The sequence below is a fragment of the Sminthopsis crassicaudata genome, chromosome 5, assembly GCF_048593235.1.
Source record: "Sminthopsis crassicaudata isolate SCR6 chromosome 5, ASM4859323v1, whole genome shotgun sequence".
NCBI lineage: Eukaryota > Metazoa > Chordata > Mammalia > Dasyuromorphia > Dasyuridae > Sminthopsis > Sminthopsis crassicaudata.
The window spans coordinates 15,930,868-15,951,779 of NC_133621.1; the positions used below are offsets into that span (position 1 = coordinate 15,930,868).

Genomic DNA, 20,912 nt, shown 5'->3' on the forward strand with positions numbered 1-20,912 from the left:
GCCTCGCACATAAACATCTCCGTGCACCCCAGTCCTGTCAAAGTGACCGGCATCCCGTGGTGCTCCCCAAACACGGGCAAAACTGCCGAAGCAAGAGGGAAGGCGGGGGTTGTGTTGGAAATGATTGGTCTCCAGTGGAGGGATGGACTCCCCATCAGCGTCTTAGTTGGACTCATTTTCTGATTTTCTCATTTCTCTGAAACCTTGCAGAAATGAGCCCATTTTGTACTAAAAAATCTGAAATGGTCATGATTCTAAAGTCAGGGGATCTGAGTTCAAACTCTGCCTCTGACTGCTGGCTTTCAGTGTAACTTTGGGCAACTCACCTAACCAACCTATGCCTCAGTTTCCTCCTCTGTCAGATGAAGTATAGCTGACCTTGAAAGACCCACATCTAAAGTCTGCCTCCGATTGCTACTTAATCTCATAGGGCTCAGCCTTTTAAGATTATAAATGGCAGCACCGGTGGGGACATGCATTGTTTGAGAGGGTCTCTCTCTTGGAGCTTCCTGCATCTGTGAAATTACAAGTTCAATTGAAAATGAAAATCATAAAAGAAATTTAGTGACTTTTGTCTTACGATTATAAAATGGGAGGTTGGGCTAGATGAGCTTGGAGTCTCTTTCAGTCATAGAGCTAAGGTTTGGTCTTTCATCATTGTAAGGAAATCCATCTGTCAATATCGATTGCCACCCTCCAATTGAATGGACAAGCTCTAGGAGGTCACCCAGGGTCGAAGCAGGTATCAGAGGCAGGATCTTCACCTGGGTTTCCTTATCTCCACCCCCAGCCCGTTCTCCATAGTTAACTTGCCCTTAATGACATTGCAAACAAACTTTTGAGAAATGTGGACTTCGTTAGGGTTAACAAGCTTTTATCACACTATGCCCAAGCATTTGAAAAATAAAAAAATTTTAATGCAGGCAAAGAAAAATATTCACTTAATTTCCACTGGCAGTAAAGGGACAATGAAGCAAATCTAGTTTTAAGATGGAAATTGGGCGATCTCGTTAATAAAGGGATAAATAAAAGGCCTAAAGAACAGATGCTTTTTTATGATTTCAGGCTGGCATTCCAAATGCAATAATCCTGCTCAAATATTCGGTTGAAATGACTTTATGGATGTACTTAATGATAGCAAGAATAAACAGAGACTTCAGCCTGCACACTGTCCCCCAAAGCCTTCCGTCCAAGGACATGCACTCAGCCCTAGCAATAAACCTTCCAAACCCAGAAGGGCCAGGTCATGTTTCTTATGATCCCGGGAGGGGGTAAAATCATATTTAAACTGGGGACTAAATGGTTTCACTCTACTTATGGTGCGGTTTCTGATTCTTGAGACTTCCCCCTCCTGTTCCCACTTTGATCTGTTGTTTTCCCAGTTAGAATATAAGCTCCTTGAGGGTATAGCCTGTTACTCTTTTTGTATCCAGAAACACTTAATAAATGTTTATTGGCTGAAGGGTTATTTAGCAAAATCAAGATCTGGGGGAGCATGGGGCAGGGAATATTATCTATAGTAACTGACTCTACTAGGGGAGAGACACAGGGGGTTTCAAAAAGGTGCCTTCCTGATTTCAGAGAAGCTGGAGAGACTTATATGAACTGATGCAGAGTGAAGTGAACAGAACCGGGAGATCATTGTACATGGCAACAACAAGATTATGTGATGATCAATTCTGATGGACGTGGCTCTTTTTAACAATGCGATGATTCAAGGCAATTCTAATAGATTTGGAATGGAAAATAGTATCCGCATTCAGAGGGAGAAATATGGAGACTGACTATAGATCTATGCATAGTATTTTCATCTTATTGTGGCTCTTGTTGTTTGTTGCTTGGTTTTTTTTTTCCTTTCTCGTGGTTTTTCTCCTTTTGATCTGATTTTTCTTGCACAACATGACAAATAAGGAAACATGTTTAAAAGGACAGCACATATTTAATCTATATCAGATTGCTTGTGTCTTGGGGAAGGGGGAGATAAGGGAGGAAGGGAGAAAGATTTGGAACACAACGTTTTACAAAAATGAATATTAAAAACTATCTTTGCATATATTTAGAAAAATAAAATACTACTGGGAAAAAATGGTGCTTACTTTGAATGGCACCAGCCAGCATTTCTGTAGAGGTCTCAAAGATTTGCAAAGAACTTTCTGCAATGATGGTGGCTCATAATTGCATGGCACTCCGATATTTGCAAAGCACTTTATACATGCTATCATATTCTCAAAATAAGTACTTTTGATATTCCCATTTTACATATGAGAAAGCTGAGACTGAGAGAGATTAAATGGCTTACCAAGGCTCACACTGCTGGTAAGTGTTAGAATTTGAATTCAAGTCTTCTTGATTCCAAGTCCAGTGCTCTGTTGATGATACCATTTAGCTGTCTCTAATTATCTCATTTGAATCTCACAAGGATCTATGTGGAGTTATTATTACTATAATTCCCATTTTACCATCAAGAAAACCAGAGTAAAGAGAAATAAAATGATTTAGCCAGGGTCACACAGCTAGGAAGTATTTGAAGTAGAACTCCAACTTGGGTCTTACGGATGCCGTCTGCCTCTCCTCATTGGTGTCCCGTCTCCAAACCATGTCCTAACCTCCTCCTCCTCCCCCAAGCTGATGATTGCCCCCTCATTGGGAACATTTTCAGGGAGAACTCAACAAAACTTGCTCTTAAGGAAGTTCTCTTTTACCCTCAGAGTTCATACCCTCTTTCTCTCTGTCCTAGTTGGGTATAGAGAACATCTGGTAAACATCATTTTTAAAGAAGTCCTTCGTATTCATATATATATATATATATATATATATATATATATACACATATATACATACATTTGAAGTTATTGCATATATATTTGAAGTTATTGCAGAATCCCAGAACATCAGAGTGGGACAAGGACTCGGAGATCAGGTGACTGACCCATACCTAGCTCAGAACTCTCCACACAGAGACAAGTTGATATTCTGAAGAGTTCTGGCCATGGCACTCCCCTCTGTTGCTCCTCGTAGTCTCTAATGAAAAACACAACCCCATATCCAGGCATATAAAGTCCTCCACAATCTGGCACCATTTCCTCTCCAAACTCATTTCATATCATTCAGTCAATAGACATTTATGTTTTAATTTAAATTGGATTTTTATTTAGGTATTATATTGTTACATTGCCCAGATTTCTGATACCTCCTTTCTTTTCCCAAAGAGCAATTTCTCAGAGAAAAAGAATTTTTTTAAATAAAAAAAAAAGGGAAACAATGAACACATTGGATGAATTTTGATGTTAAATGTAATATTCCACACCCATGGGCCCTGACCTCTGCAAAAGGAATTGGGGAGAGATACCCAATTTATTTGTTTTTAAAATTTTTTACAATTGTACAATATTATAATATTGTAATAATAATATAATTATTATAATACTTATAATTGCACAATTTTATAGTTTTTATAATTGCACAATATTCAGTTCGATTGGGTTTGTGGTGATTGTCTTTCAGTTTCTATTATTGTAGTCATTGTGTCTATTTTTCCTGGCTCTGCTAAGTTGATTTTCATCAGTTCATGTCAGTCTTTCCATGCTTCTCTGTTCTTTCAAAGCAATAATATTTCAATTTATTTAGGTACCATCATTTAACCATTCCCCAATGATAGACATCTACTTTTTCCCCATTAATTCTTCAAAAAGGTATTGATATAAATATATGAGTTTATATGGAACCTTTTATTGGCCAATGACTTCTTTAGGCTATATGATTAACATTAGAATCTCTAGGCCAAAGACTAGAGGCATTTCAGTCACTTTATTTGCATAATTCCAAATTGCTTTCCAGAGTGGTCATATTAGTTCTAGCTCCACCAGCAATATGATAGTGTGCCTATCTTTCCACAGCCCCTCCAGCATTGATTATTCCCATCTTTTGTCATCCTTGTCATTTTGCTGCACGTAAAATGAAGCCTCAAAGTTACTTTTATTTGTATTTTTATGGTCATTATATCCTTTTATTATTATATATTTCAGCTATAATCTCATTATTATTTGTATATGGTTGAGAAGAGTTTGTAGTTATTTTTAAGAGAACTTTTTTGTTTATATCCTTTAATCATTTCCCCATCGAGAAATGGATAAAATTTTCTTTATTTTTAATTATAGTTTTTATTTACGAGTTATATGCATGGGTAATTTTACAGCATTGACAATTGCCAAACCTTTTGTCCCAACTTTTCTCCTCCTTCCCCCCCTCCAAGATGGCAGGTTGACCCATACATGTTAAATATGTTAAAGTATACATTAAATATAATATATGTATACATGTCATAGAGTTATTTTGCTGTACAAAACGAATCGGACTTAGAAAAAGTGTACAATTAGCCTGTGAAGGAAATCAGAAATGCAGGAGGACAAAATTAGAGGGATTGGGAATTCTATGTAGTGGTTCATAATCCTCTAGAGTTCTTTCACTGGGTGTAGCTGGTTCAGTTCATTACTGCTCTATTGGAATTGATTTGGTTTATCTCATTGTTGAAGAGGGCCACGTCCATCAGAACTGATAACATTTTATTTTTCAATATACATTTATTTAGGGCCTACTGTGGACTAGGGAAAATGTTAGTCATTGAGAATATAAAGATTAAAACAAAAAGAAACAGTTCCTGCTTTGAAAAAGCTTATGGTTGATCAGGGAAGGATCAAGGAAAACATTTTACACACATACAATACACACACATACACACACACACACAAACATGCACACACACACACACATTAAAGGGGAGACATTAGCAGTTGGAATGATCAGCAGAGGTTTCATGTCAGTCACATTTGCATAATGCTCAAAAATTTATATTTTATTTTTGTTTTGTTTTCTCAGTTACATCTAAAAAATTAACTTTTTTTTCTTTTCTTTTCTTTTTTTCTTTTCTTTTCTTTTCTTTCTTTCTTTCTTTCTTTCTTTCTCTTTCTTTCTTTCTTTCTTTTTCTTTCTTTCTCTTTCTTTCTTTCTTTCTTTCTTTCTTTCTTTCTTTCTTTCTTTCTTTCTTTCTTTCTTTCTTTCTTTCTTTCTTTCTTTCTTTCTTTCTTTCTTTCTTTCTTTCTTTCTTTCTTTCTTTCTTTCTTTCTTTCTTTCTTTCTTTCTTTCTTTCTTTCTCTTTCTTTCTTTCTTTCTTTCTTTCTTTCTTTCTTTCTTTCTTTCTTTCTTTTTCCAACTTCTCTCCCTTCCTCTGTTCCCTTTTCCCAAATTGAGAAGGCAGGCAGTCTGATATAGATTATTCATGTGCTGTCATGCAGAAAATTTCCATATTAGCCACATTTGCATAATGATTTAGGGGAAATGAGAGAGTCTAAAAGATGAAGGTGAAGAGGGAGCACCTGCCAAGAATTCAGGGCAGAGCCAAGAACAAAGGTACGGAGAGAGGAGATGGCTTATTATGTGTGAGGAACGGCAGGAAGGTTAGTCTCCCTAGCCCAAAGAGAGTGGGAAAATGAATGATGAATAACAGGCCTAAAAGACAGTTTTGGTCCAGGTTGTAAAGGGCCTTAAAGGCCAAACAGAAGAATTAATGTTTAACCCTGGGGTCCCTAAGGAGCTATTGAAATTTACTGGGAAGGGAGTGACACAGTTGGACCTACATTTTAGGAAAATCACTTTGGCAGCTTTGTTTATGAGAAGAGAGACTGGAAACAAAGAGCCCGAGTAGACATGGCTGCAATAGGTCAGGAAAGAAATGATGTGACTGTTGGTAGAAAGGCAGGGATTTGAACAAGAGACATTATCAAGGTAGAAATGATCAGATCCTGCAGATGATCAGACGAACTCCTGGACAGCCAGGAGTCCAAGATGACACTGGAGTTCCAGCCCTCAGTAACTGAAGGACGATGGTATCCCCAGCAGAAATTGGTCCCAAACTCGTCATTCCCTCCCTCCTCTTCCACTTCCAAGCTTTGTACAAGCTGTGACACTGTCCCTAGAGTTCATTCCTTCTCATCTTTTAGAATTCCTAACAGTCCTAATGCTTAGCTCAGGGTCACCTATGTAAAGTCTCCTTCCTGAATCCCATAATTTGGTCACGTTTTCCCCTTCGTTAAGGGGAAGGGAACAAACATCGATTAAGCACTTATTAAGTGCCAGGTACCATGTTAAGTGCTTTCCAAATAATCTTATTTGAGTTACCTTTTGTTTTTCTTACCTATGCATATATTGTATTTCTTAGCAGAATATAAATCCCTTGAAATTAGGGTGTATCTTATTTTTAATCTTTGTATCTCTAAAGCCTGAAACTGTAGTCAAGCAGTCAACCAGCACTTAATGAGGAACCTACTATGTGGTAGGCACTGTGCTAAGCAAATAATTTTTTTTTGCTTCTTTTTTTTATTAAAGCTTTTTATTTTCAAAACATGTACATGGATAATTTTTCAACATTAACCCTTGAAAAATCTTGCGTTGCAATTACCCCTCTTCCCCCACACCCTTCCTTTGATGGCAAGTAAACCAATATATGTTAAACATGGTAAAAATATATATTAAATCCAATATATGCATACATATTTATACAATTATCTTGCTGCACAAGAAAAATCAACTCAAACAGGAAAAAAATGAGAAAGAAAATAAAAAGCAAGCAAACAACAAAAGAAAGAGTGGAAATGCTATGTTGGGGTCCATACTCAGTTCCCACAGTCCTCTCTCTGGGTGTAGATGGCTCTCTCCATCACAAGATTATTGGAACTGGCCTGAATCATCTTTTTGTTGGAAAGAGCCACGTCCATCAGAATTGTTCATCATATAGTTTTGTTGTTGCCATGTACAATGGTCTCGTGGTTCTGCTCACTTCACTTAGCATCAGTTCATGTTGCATACAAAAATGTACAATATACATTATACATGTATAAAGATATACAATAAAGCATAGTCTCTCCAGGACTTTCTAAAATAGTTCTCCTGATCATTTCTTATAAAACAATAATATTCCATAATGTTCATATACCACAATTTATTCAGTCATTCTCCAATTGATGGACATCCACTCAATTTCCAATTCCTTGCCACTACAAAAAGGGCAGCCACAAACATTTTAAGCAAATAAATTTTGTTTTTTTTTAATTAATTTTTATAATTATAACATTTTCTTTGACAGTACATATGCATAGGTAAAAAAAATTTTTTTACAACGTTATCCCTTGTACTCCCTTCTGTTCCGAGTTTTTCCCCTCCTTCTCTCCACCCCCTCCCCTAGATGGCAGGCATTCCCCTACATATTAAATATCTTATAGTATATCCTAAGTACAATATATATGTGCAGAACCGAATTTTGTTTTTGTTGTTGCAAAGGAAGGATTGTATTCGCAAGGTAAAAATAATCTGGGAAGAGAAACAAAACAAAAAAAAACAATGCTCACAGTTTACACTCATTTCCCAGTGTTCCTTTTCTGGATGTAGCTGATTCTGTCCATCATTGATCAATTGGAATTGGATTAGCTCTTCTAGCAAATAAATTTTGTGCAAATAAGATATATACAAGTTAAATTGGAAACAATCAACAGAGGGAAAGCACTAGAATTAAGAGGGGAAAATCTTCCCTTCTAGTGGTAGCTAAATGGCACAGTGAATAGTGCTAGGTAGGAACAGAAACATGTAAGTTCAAATCTAGTTTTAGATGCTTACCAGCTGTGTGACCCTAAACAAGTCACTTTATTTCCATTTGCCTTGGTTTCCTCAACTGCAAAAATGGGATCATAACAGCACCTACATCCCATGGTTGTCATGAGGATCAACTGAAGTAATAATTGTAGGAGAATGTGACATAGTACCTGGCATACAGTAGGAGCTATAGAAATGTTTACATATAATAGATTTATATATAATATATAAAAATTTACATATATAACAAATTTATTTATATATAAATATAAAATATATAAATTATTTATTATAATAAATGTATAACATGTGTTTCTATGTGATAAATTTATTTATCTATAAATGTTTATATATAATAAATGTTTATTCCCCTCTCCAGTTTAACTGCTTATTACATATGCTTATTGGCAGATTATCCATGTGCATGAAAAGAATATCTTAGAATGAGTTTCCCCCAGCTCAGAGTCATTGCAAGGATGCAAGTTTCTTGATAGAAACTGAGAAGTTAAGAGAGGAGGTGGAGCCAAGATAATGGAGTAAAAATGAGGACTCACTGAGCTCTCCCCTAGACCGCTCCAAATTCCTTCAAATAATGATTTTAAACAGATTTGAGAGCATCAGAGCATACAGAACGATGGACTGGAACAATTTCCCAGCCAGAAACCACTTAGAAGATCAGTAGGAAAGGTCTATAGCACCAGGAAGAGAATCCAGGGGAAGTCCCAGTGCAGGTTGGGTCAACACACCCTTGGCCCTGGCCCCAGTCCTGGCTCCAGCGCCAGCAAAGCAGGAACGGGACTGGGGACCTTGGAATCGGCAGCAGCACTGGCAGTTCTAGACCTATCAGCCCAGAACCCCAAAGATGGCTTGGAAGGTCAGCAGGAAAGTTGGCCAGTAGGGTGAGAGGCAGTGGGGATGGGCAGTGGTGGCCTTCTGGAGGCATTGGCTCCCAGACCTCTCTTTTCTAGCACTAAGTAAGGACTCTGTGGCTTTAGCACACTAGAGCGTACAGCCACTGGGCAGCAGGGCCCCTCCTCCCAGTTACGGGGCAGAGGGGTCCTTGTGGTCAGTCCCTAGAAGGATCCCTGAAACAGCTTAGGATGCTGCACAGAGCCCGCTTTAAGGCTGAGTGAGAGGTTAGGGAAGGAGCGGACAACAGAAAAAGATTCTGACCAGAGATGTCACGAGGAAGATTGGCTTTGGGATATGGCTGGTCGGAGATGCTCATGGGACATCCAGATGGAAAGGTGCAGACCATGGTGAGTGCTATGGGGACAGAGCTTAGGAGGGGGCTGGCATGTGGATTATAAGCATGTAGATCTACACCTATGGAGACACTGGCTTGTGAAGCCATATAGAAAAACATCGCAATTTGAGGTTTACCAAAACTTTCCTTGTGACAAGATTATGAGGTAGGAGGTCCCCATTTTGCAGAGGAGGACCTTGAGGTTCAGTGGAGGTTGGTCTGCTTACAGACACACAGCTGGAAAGCACCAGAACTGTGATCCAGGTCCAGGACCAATACTCTTTCTCTCACACAAGACTGAATTCCTCAATGAGAACCAAAATCAACACTGATGAAACAAAAACGTGATCTTTCTTGAAATCCTCCAGCTCCTGCCGCATGTGAAAGCACCGGTGAGCTTTCGCAACCTCCATTAGACATTTCCCTTATAATCTGTGGTTTCTTGTGCAGCAGTCACGTACAACATGGAAGGGAATCAGAGAAGATCCGTGTCCGTGGAGGCTACAGGAGACAGATGGGAGGAAGAGAGAGATGATGGAGAGTTTTGGTAGAGTCAGCTCCCCTTCTTGTTTCTTACTGTTTGAGGAAGGAAGGGATCCATGCATGAGAAAACATACCTGGCTTGAGGAAATGAAGTCTCCCTCTGCCCCACCCCCCATTGGGTAGCCCTGCTTGGGTGAACGGAGGACCAAGCTGGTAACCATTCTGCGGAGCTCCAGAGCATCTGGGCGGCTCGACAGCTCTGTTTCATCCCCTTTTGATTGGCAGCTGAGAAAAAAGAATGAGTGAAATGGGAACCAGGTGACTTGTCTCAGTTCAGGTTCAGCCTCTCATTGTGAACTTGGGCAAAACACTTAAAACATTTAACTTTTTAGAGCATGGCAGTGCTCCGGATTTGGAATAGGGAAAACCTGAGTTCAGACACACATTTCTCATCTCCCTTACTCTGTAACCTTTCTCAGGCTCAGTTTCCCATCTGAAAAATGGGGATAATAATAACACCTACATCATAAGGTTGTCATGAGACTAAAACTTTAAGGAACTGGATAAATTCTAGCTGTTAATTAAGATTAATATTTTAGCTATTAGTTAATATTAATAATAATTATATTTACAGAGCACTTTAATGTTTGCAAAGCACTTTTACAGAGATGATCCCATTTTATTTTATTATTCTTTGACAAAATCATTTTATTTTTCTTCCCTCCCTTAAACAATAAATCTAGACTGCGGGTTTTATACTTTAATTCTGAAATGCTTCCCTACACGCTCTTAATAGTGTTTTATTTTTTCTAATTACATTGTAAAGATAGTTTTCAAACTTCATTTTTGTAAGACTTTGAGTTCCAAATTTGATGACCCATTTTGGCTTTACAATAGCCCTCTGAGGTTGCTTCTAGTACGGCTACCATTTTTACAGAGAAGGAAATTGAGGTTCCGAGATGTTAAGGCACTTTCCCAGAGTCACATGGCTAGGAAGTGTTGAATTCAAATCCAAGTCCATCTTCCACATCACCTTTTCCATTTTCCTTTCTTGGAGGGGGGGGGGGGGCTCAGTTTCCTCAATTATAAAAATCACAGAATTTTAGAGTTGGGAGGGGCTTCAGTGTGCCATTTATCCAATCAGTGCTCATGAAGAATCCCACCTGCAGTATAATTGACAAGTAATCACGCACCCCTGTCCAAAGACACCCCCCTCCCATAGAGAGAAGGCTGACTGCTTTCCAAGACAGATGATTCCTTTCTTGAATCTGACTCTTAGGAACTTTTTTCCTGATAAACTAGCCTAAAACCCCAGCTTGTACCTATGACTCTGGGTTCTCTACGACCCAACAATCCCTCTTTAAGAGAGAGAAGCCCAACATCTTCCCTGCCCCCCCCCCCCCCCAGGACTCCCTTATCCAAATGAGTCCGTTTCCTTCTAACAATTCTTATGTTGCATACATGGGACTCCCCGCCTCCACCTCGGTTGCCTTGTGGATGCTCTGTAACAGATCAGTTCCTTTCTCAATCAGAACCAAATGTAATATTCCAGCATTAGGACACGGGACCCTCATCTCCTGATTTCTGGAAACTATGGACAAAACCCAGGAATCCAGACCAAATCACCTTCTAGCAACCTCCCAGAGCTCACACTTCCCGAGAGATTTCACCTCACTTTTAAAAACTGATGATTAGAAATGAATGGAAAGCGATTATTAAAAGTACTCAGTGAATTTGGACACCAACAATTTGTGCTTTTATGGAAATAGGATAAGAGCAGACCGCAGTTGTTATCATTCGGAATAGTGATAGTGGTGGAGTTGGTAGAAGGAAGCCTCCAACACACAAAGAGCTGCAGGGCAGGGAGTAGAGCTCAAATAGAGACCCGATTTCCTTCCTCAGGCGCTAGGATCTGGCTAAGTCATTTAGCCTCAGTTTCCCCATCTGTAAAAGGATGGGGTCGATTCAATGGTCTCTAAAGTCCTTGATGTCTCTAAATTTAACACCTCCCATGCTTGGATCCTGTCTTTGACAACTGCCATCTTGGGAATTCCTTTAGGAGATGGGGACAGTCCCTCATGATGGTCTACACTCGTGTTTTCCATTGGAAAGATCCAATGGGGTGACTCCCCAGTGTTCCCAGTTTTATCCCAGGTTATTGGACCTGCATCCATCCCAGCTGTGTGCTGCATACTTTGGCACAAGGGCCGCTCGCTGTTGACATAAAAGTTAAATATACCTACATCTGAAAGTTTCTGAGACTTTGGGGAGGCTTCAAGCCATTTATTCCAGCATAGCCTACGATGGTTTTTATTGGAAACTGCAAAAAATATATACATAATTTTAATAGGCATGGGCACCCACAAGACCTTGACACCACTGAAAAAATACTAGCCATGCCAAAACTTTCCCAATAAAAAGTTTGCAGAAGGTTTCCAAAAAAGAATCATAACATTATGAGGCGTGGATTTTCAGTGGGGCTTCGACCAGGCCCTCCCTCCTTTTTGGGGGGGGAGGGAGCCCGTGTGTCCTTCCTGCCCAACGTAGGTGTTTGCTGCCTTCACAAAGGGGGAGCAGGGTGATTGTTGGGGGGCAGTAGAACTGACCACATAACAGAGCTGTAAAAATTAATTGCTGGGAGTCAGAGACTCTGACCATACTTGGGATCAGTGTGGAACCAAATGAGCCTAGAACGTTTTGAGCGGGAAGATTGACTTGGAGGGCTGGCTATCGGAGGGTATAGTTCTTTCTCCAGGGCCACTTCTCCGCTGCTGGATCTCCTTGCTGTGGCCTTTTGGGGGCTAGCGTCCATGGGGTTCTCTTAGCCCAGGACCTTATGTCCTGCCCTGCCTCAACTAAATTCACCTTTCAAAGCGGACTTGACGGTGCCTTTGCTGCTGCTTGCCCTGGGCATGTTTTTTGAGTTGGGCCCAGGTGGCAGGCTTGCTAGTTATGGCTCAGCTATATATTGCCTTTCACTTTTTTATGGTGAAAACAGAAGGGCGTTTAATTGTGGCAGTCATAGAAGCCATATTTAAATGGCTGCTTTGAGAAAATCCACCCCTTCCCCCCTTTGCTTTTTATACCAGTGGGCCCCAGGCTCTGAGCTGTTCTCCCTCTAGAGAGGTGATGGATTTACACTGCCATGTTCTCTTGCTCAGCTCTCAGTGTGACCAATAAAATTCACCCTCAAGGGGCAAGCAGGTTGAGGGCACCAGGAGATAGAGCCAATGCAAGGACCATCTTGGGTGCAGACCCACAGGATCAGCTTTATTAGCACGTTGCACTGAGTAGAATTACTTAATTTTCTAGTTCTTAGTGTGTGTGAGGAAAACGAAGGTCTCTGACATAAGAACTAGAGGCAGACATCTTCAGAGAAATGTCCTGGAGGTCCAATGGATAGGGTGCTGGACCGGGAGCCAGGTAGACCTGAGTTCAAATCCTGCCACTAGGCAAGTGAGTTTACCCAATTAGAAAATGGAGATAGTCCCTATACTTACCTCCCAAGTTGTGAGGATAAAATAAGATAATATCTGTTCAAGAATGCTTGGCAAACAGTAGGAGCTATATAAAAGCTTATTCATTCCTTTCAGCGCTGCTACACACCTTTTGGGGACTCATCAAAGAATCTCTGACTCATGGCCCTGACACTCAGGAACATGGGTTCACAGAGGCTGGAAAGAGGATTAAAAGTTGACCACTTCAGTCATCTCATATTAGAGATAAGAAGCTTGAAGCCCAAGGTCACACAGCTGGTGAGTGATCTTTGAACCCAGGTCCTCCAGTACTTAGTCCCATCCTCCTTCCCCTGGTCCTTAGTCCCATCCTCCTTCCCCTGGTCCTTAGTCCCATCCTCCTTCCCCTGGTCCTTAGTCCCATCCTCCTTCCCCTGGTCCTTAGTCCCATCCTCCTTCCCCTGGTCCTTAGGCCCATCCTCCTTCCCCTGGTCCTTAGTCCCATCCTCCTTCCCCTGGTCCTTAGTCCCATCCTCCTTCCCCTGGTCCTTAGGCCCATCCTCCTTCCCCTGGTCCTTAGTCCCATCCTCCTTCCCCTGGTCCTTAGTCCCATCCTCCTTCCCCTGAGACTTAGGCCCATCCTCCTTCCCCTGGTCCTTAGTCCCATCCTCCTTCCCCTGAGACTTAGTCCCATCCTCCTTCCCCTGAGACTTAGTCCCATCCTCCTTCCCCTGGTCCTTAGGCCCATCCTCCTTCCCCTGGTCCTTAGTCCCATCCTCCTTCCCCTGGTCCTTAGTCCCATCCTCCTTCCCCTGAGACTTAGTCCCATCCTCCTTCCCCTGGTTCTTAGTCCCATCCTCCTTCCCCTGGTCCTTAGGCCCATCCTCCTTCCCCTGAGACTTAGTCCCATCCTCCTTCCCCTGAGACTTAGTCCCATCCTCCTTCCCCTGGTCCTTAGGCCCATCCTCCTTCCCCTGGTCCTTAGGCCCATCCTCCTTCCCCTGGTCCTTAGGCCCATCCTCCTTCCCCTGGTCCTTAGTCCCAGCCTCCTTCCCCTGGTCCTTAGGCCCATCCTCCTTCCCCCGACCATGCAGCCTTCACATCCTCTCCCCATCCCCACTAGAAGGAGGATGAAGGAACTTTGGGTGAGAGAGGTGAGAAAGAAAGGCCTTGTCCACGTGCCTGAGTGCTGGCTGGATGGCACGGGACTGATTAATAGAAGAGCTGAACCTGTGCTGATTAGCTCTGGCCATGGAGAGCCAGGGCACAAAAAAATGAGAAAACCCTGGGATTGCCAAAGAAGTCACTGCACTAGATGGCACCTCCAGCAGAGGGCAGCAAGAGCTCAACGGAGAGCTAGCCACTGGTGCTGTTAAAGACCAGGAATCATGGCAGCTGTGGAGGGGATGGCAGCCAGTGATTGTCAGGGACGGGAGAGCCCTGGTCAGAGGGAGCGTCCCCACCAGCGTGGGGATCCAGGGGAGACTGCGCCCTCTGTGTAGGGGAGAGAATCCTTCTTATTCTTCATTTTCCTTCATGAATTTTGCTAATTCTGACCTCTGATCTCTGACTCTCGCCTGCTCTGCTGGTTACAAACAAGATGCACCGATCCCAAATCTCTCACACAGGACCTGGGATGGGGACTAAAGTCCCTACAAATATAAGAAGCTTCATTTCAATTAGAATCCTCAGCTCGTGGGAAGCCATCATTTCTAACTCAGTGATGTCCAATATGTCTGTAGGTATCATAAGGAGCATCACTCAGCTTTTCAAGACAAAACGCTTCAAAATAGACTTTAGTGTGAAAAAGTCCTCCTTTAAAACTTTCCTCCTCTATCTCACGCTGATGTGGAATTCTCCAAGGCTACGGCAACGGGCCCAAATTCTGGAAGACAGTACGGCAGGTGCCGCGCCGCTCACCCCTGTGCCGGTACGAGGAGGCGGCGAGACCCCTGACATGCTGCGGGATGTAATTTAAGGAGCCCCCGACCTCAGGGAGCCAGGCGACAGGCCCGACTCCTGTACATGCTGTGTGATTTGGGGCACAACATCCGACTTCTCTGGTTCTCTGTTTTTTATCTGTCAGGTTAGACAATGGCGTGAGTTAATCCCTGAGGGTTTTCCCACTTGGATGATCTCCAAGCTGTTATCTCTCCTCAGGCTGGGGTGACAGCTGAAGAAGGTGGCCCTGGCTCCTCTTCAGACTTCAGCGGGAGTGCTGGAGTTGTTGGAGAGAGAAAGGGGAAATCTCCCCGCTGGCCCAGACTGGCTCGCTTCTGCCTTGTATGGAGCTGTCATTTTTATGTATTTGTGGAATCAGAGACAGGAAGATCTGAATTCAAACTAAACCCCTCGGACACTTGTCTGCGTTATTTTTGGCAAAATCTTTCCTGCTCATGATTCTTCATTTCCATTCTGTAACAGATGAGGATCAGATGAGACAGTCCACATTAAGTGTTTTCAAATATTAATATCCATTATGATTCCTGTTTGTTGTTGGTGGAATTACTTTGCACCAATCTTTGTTTTTGCCTTAAGGGCAATTGGGGCAAACTCACTCACCCAGGGTCACAGAGCTAGTGAGTGCAGAGTGTCTGAGGCTGGATTTGAACTCAGATCCTCTCCACTCCAGGGCTGGCGATCTATCTGTTACAGCGCCATCTAGCTGCTTCTCCTTTGGTCTAATCTTAACCTCTCTGATGCTTTTTAGCAGTGAGACTCTGAGCCACTTTACCCTATTGAGCCCTGAATTCCTTCTCTGTCACACCAGTAACTGAGACTCAGTTTCTCTATCTGTAAAATGGCGAGGTGGCTTGTGAGGTCCGTGTTAAATCGGCCTCTGAAATCCTCCACTCCTGCAAGTGCCCGCCTCCTGGGCAAAGGCTGAACAGTGTGGTAAGTGATTGTAGCAGAATATTTCTAGAACACAAGAAATAATGAACATGAAGAGTTCAAAGAAACTTGGGAAGATTAATGAAGTGAATCCAAGCAGTGGAACATTTTACACAAACGAATGAGAAAAGTCATTTATTAAGCTCTTGTTGTATACTGATCACATGTTGACCGGCCATATAAAAGACAACGATCTCTCTCTCCCCCCTCCTGCCCTCCTCCCACACTGGAGGTTCAATCCTTTCCCTTTTGTCTCTGGACCAGGCCTGGTGCTTCTGTGAGCCTCCTGCCTGTGCCAGGGAGTCGTCTTTCTGCCCGCGTCAGCTGGCTGGATGGCGTGTTAACGTATATGGCTCTCCTCCCCGGCCTCAGAAGCGTGCCCATCCCACAGTCTCCCTGGATAACTGATCCCGACTGCTCCAGATGACTGGGAGACAGAGATGGGTTAATTGGCAGGGAGGCCCTCGGGATAATCTGGAAGCAATCCGCCAGAGGAGAAATACGAGCCAGCTGTGACTGGGCAGGAGACAGGGCCCGGCCTCCAACTTGCCAGCCACATTTTGGTGAAGTTTCTCCTCCAGCAGCTTATTATAAGCAACTTTTTCATTCTTTATTCAAAGATGGGCAGAGCCTTGGAGGTAAGTGGGGGCTGGGACCACATTGGAGCATGGACCATGGGCCCTAAGGCAGCCAGCATTTCCAGAGCATTTCAATATTTGCAAAGATCCACGTTGCCTAATTTGAACTTCACCACAGCCCCAAGGGAGATGCTCCATTTTACAGATGGGAAAACTGAGGATGAGAGAGGAGTCACATAGCTTTTAAATGTCTGAGGCAGGATTTGAATTCAGGTTTTCCTGATTCCAAGTTCGACATTCTCTCTGCTGTGGCACCTAGCAGTCCTAGGGAAACCATTTCTACTCCCATCTTAGAAGGGAGGAATTTGAATCTCAGAGAAAACAAAACAATCCAGGAATGGGACCAGAGCCAAGTGTCTCTAGGAAGTGGCCAGAATGCCATGCGTGGAGTGAGGGAGTTCTGGATTCAAATCTCACCTGGGGCTGCATAAACCTCTTTACTTCCCTGAACCTCTGCTTCCTCTTCTATAAATTGGGGGTGGGACCATGGTGTAAGAGCTGCCCCAGAGGCTTGTTGTGAGGCTCAAATGAAGTCATGTGTATAAAAGTGTTTCACAAACCTTAAGGCTGTATACACTTTTCAGTTATGAGAATTTCTGTTATGGCTGCAGTGGGATCGTGGATTGGCAAACAGGAGAACGAGGAGGGAACTGTCCATCGGGCTTCTGAGCCTCCTGGCTTTAATTGTTCATTATAGAGCCTGGTAAATGTGAGCTCCAAGTGTTTAGGCCTCCAAGGTCCTGTTGGAGGCTTGAGAGAAGAGGAACTATTTTTTTGAGGCCAGAAATCCAACTCGGGAGGATTCTTCGATAGCCGCCGCCCATCCCAAGTGCAGTTATCCCAATCGGGGGTGTTTCTAACAAAGCCTGAGACATCGGGCAGACTAGTGTGGGGGAGAGAAAGGCTCCTGTCAATAATAAATCATTCATAATTTAAACCATGGAAAGTCCTGGTCACGCCACCCTCGTTGTGGCTCTGGTAATTAAAAACCAGTTTCCTCCAAAACTCAGGTCATCATCTTCTAAGAAGGATCATTATCTCCCCTAGTTCATCCCCCTCCAAAAAAACTTGATGTTCGTTTTATATATAATTTTAAATATACTTATGTAAAGGTTTTCTTTTTAATAGAACATAAACTCTCTCTCCCCATCCACCCATCCATCTATCTATCTATCTATCTATCTATCTATCTATCTATCTATCTATCTATCTATCTATCCATCTATCCATCTATCCATCTATCCATCATCTATCCATCCATCCATCCATCTATCTATCTATCTATCTATCTATCTATCTATCTATCTATCTATCCATCTATCCATCTATCCATCAATCCATCATCTATCCATCCATCCATCCATCCATCCATCCATCCATCCATCCATCCATCCATCCATCCATCTAGCTAGTTATCTGCCTACCTACCAGTCTACCTTCTCCCAACTTGATCTTCCGGCCCACTGCCTCCTCTCTCCCTTCTTCCCTCCCCTCCTCCTTCTTGGGACTATGAACCAGAGGCTCTGGGGACTGGCTTGTCCCTCTTCCAGAACAAGTATCCCTTCCCAGGCTGCACTGACCCTCACTTCCCCCCATCTCAACAACTAACTTTTCCCTCAGGGAAAGAATTCCTACTTGAACTTGAGATTTTATAATCGATATATGTTTTCCCCAGAAGAGCAGCCATTCTCCCTTACAATTAGTTTCGATGTAAGAATCATCTGTTGAGTTGAAGGCATTCATGGCACTGATACCAACAGATGCCATCTGGCAGCAGTTAAGGAAGACCTGCTGATTGCTTAAAACAACAGAAAAACTTGCTCTACTCTCTTACCTTTCTGTCCCCTGCTGTTTTCCTGCTTTGCTATTGCTTCCTATTGTATGGGGACAAACCCTTATCTCATCCTAGCAAAGTAAGCGAACCTTTCTTTGTCCAATCTCATCCTAGAGGTCAGGTTGTTAAGTCGCCCCCAAGAAAATGAATGGGAGCAGCCCGGGTCCTTGGCAGGTGATCATTGTGGCTTCTGACGCTTCCCCAGTGTACTTCTAGCTCTTGCTCTCAGGTTAAGTAAGTGCAGCTGGTTAAAGAAATGCCACAAATTAAATTAGCCGGAGCAAAGAGGCTTTCTCCAAGAAGCTCTCCCTCTCCCTCTCCCTCTCCCTCTCCCTCTCCCTCTCCCTCTCCCTCTCCCTCTCCCTCTCCCTCTCCCTCTCCCTCTCCCTCTCCCTCTCCCTCTCCCTCTCCCTCTCCCTCTCCCTCTCTCTCTCCCTCTCCCTCTCCCTCTCCCTCTCCCTCTCCCTCTCCCTCTTCCTCTCCCTTTCCTCCTCTCCTCCTCTCTTCTCTCTCTCTGTTTCTCTCTACCCCATCTCTGTCTCTGTTTCTCTCTGTCTCTCCCCTACCCCCATATTTTCCTGTCTCTCTGTGTGTCTGTTTCTCTCTCTGGCTCTGTTTCTGTCTCTCTGTGTCTGTCTCTCCCATATGCTTCTGAAAACTAACAATATTAATTAATAATCTGTAGAACAGAATCATATCCATTCTGAGCTATCTCATATTAGTCACTATTATTTTACAACTCTTGGTCTTCTCTTACCTGGACTGTGAGATAGTTATTGTGGTTATATCCTCACCTTCGTGAGGAGAGAGCCGGCAGGGGAGGATGCTGCCAGAACTTGAAGAGGTACCAGTTATAACTTGGCTGATGTAGCTCCTATGTGACTTGAAGTAAATCACTTTTTCTCTGGGCCCGAGTTTCCTCATCTGCTGAAGGGAGCTGGATCTTTTCTGGTTTGAGATCTGATGATCTTAAGCTAAGGGGATCCGGTATAGCCAGAAAGGCTCCAAGACAAAGAACATTGATATTAGTGGACTCAGATAATTGATAATTCAAGACTGTGAGATTTCTCTGGTGTATATCACAGGCCCTCTGCTCCTTAATCAATGGTCTTCAAGAGTTGCTGTAGCTAAAAAATTCATCAGCCTGTGGCCAGCCTCTCCATGTAGATTCTCCCCAAACCATATTTCATATTTCTTATCAATTGTCCCATATGGATGGTCCTGCTGCATACATTTCTCCCAGATATATGAATTCAGTTTATATGTGTGTACATATATGTCTATAGATACATGTATACATGTATGTATGAAATAAAGTTCTCTTCCTAATCTTTACTCCAGAGTTTTCTTCAAAGACATTGGAACTCAAAGGTCCCCCAGATGTCATTTCTTTTCTGCAAATCCTCTGATATCAAGCCCATTCCCTCAATTCATATGACCACAAAGGGACGTACAATTTGATATATGAATGTGGTATTATTGGTTGAGCCAAACATATTGGTTCCAAAGAACGGGAGGCAACAGTGTTTCTTTAGCAAACTAGACACAGATGTTTTCCCAAAATATACATACTTTTAAAAAGTATATGTGTGTGCATGTATGTGTGTGTGTAAATCTTTACTGTTGTAGACATATATTGACTATTTTTAGCATGGTAAGCTGTAAGCTTTGGGCCACCAGTGTGCTAATTTTTAAATGTATCATGATTTCAAAAGTATACACCGATTAATAAGAAAAGCCTGTTTTAAACCACAAACTCTTTTTCTAAAAAAGTTTAATTGATGCCTTTTGTTTTTTTTTATACCACAGACATTTCCTGATATCCCTCCTCCAACCCCACTACTGAACCTTCCATTGCCACAAAGAGAAACAGTCAATCCGAGTCAATAGACTCAATAATCACATCCCACGGTGCATGTGACATTTCAGGCTCATGGTCCCCCATGTCTCTACTGAGAGCCAGCAAGTGTATTTCATCATTCGTCTTCCAGAATCGATATTGTTCATCACCTTTATACTGGACTCAACTACCTATTTGTGCTTTCACTTATGTTATTGTAATCATTGTGTATAGTTTTCGATGACTTGGCTTTTCTTAGTCTCCATGTATTCATATTATATTAACAGCTGACTTTCACAAGTTTCACAAAGTACTTTGCAAATATTGTCATATTGAATGAGGGGAAAGTTTTCTTATTGTCCTCATGGGGAAATAGGTTCAGAAAGTTCAAGCACCTTGTCTATGGCCACACAGCCGGTAAACTTTGGATTAGGGGATGTTTGAGCTGGCAGTCCTTCCTAGCGCTAACATTCTCTCATGTTGTGCTGCTGCTAAATGCTGTTAGCTTAACAGAAGTGAATCTGGCCCACGCTAATAATGTGACATTTACTACAATTGACTAAATTTCAGTCCAGAAAATATTTGCTAAGCATATCTATGAGGCACTGTTCTAGGCTAGGAACAGAGAATTATGTTTGCCCTCTAGAAGCTTATGACCTAATTTTGTTGCTATTATAATACCATAATGATATTTTACTACTAATCGACATAGTAAAGGGTTAAAGGAATAAAGCTTTGTCCTTGGAGTTTTTTTTTAATATTTCATTTATTTTAATTATCTAAGATCTGCCTCCCTATCCTCCAACCCCAACTCTCCCTACCTCAATACAAGAACACAAGAAAAACAAAATCCATTTCAAATATATATAGTCAAAGCAAATTT

At 42.3% G+C, this 20,912-nt stretch overlaps 1 long non-coding RNA gene across 1 annotated transcript in view; it reads left to right on the forward strand.

The window, feature by feature from the left end:
* Nucleotides 1-20,647, forward strand: part of LOC141544705 (uncharacterized) — an 82,325-nt gene extending 61,678 nt beyond the window's left edge. The window contains exons 2-3 of the long non-coding RNA XR_012482761.1: nt 12,964-13,125; nt 19,999-20,647. This is a non-coding gene — a long non-coding RNA (uncharacterized LOC141544705). The remainder of the gene's footprint in view (nt 1-12,963; nt 13,126-19,998) is intronic.
* The last annotated feature ends 265 nt before the right edge of the window (nt 20,648-20,912 follow it).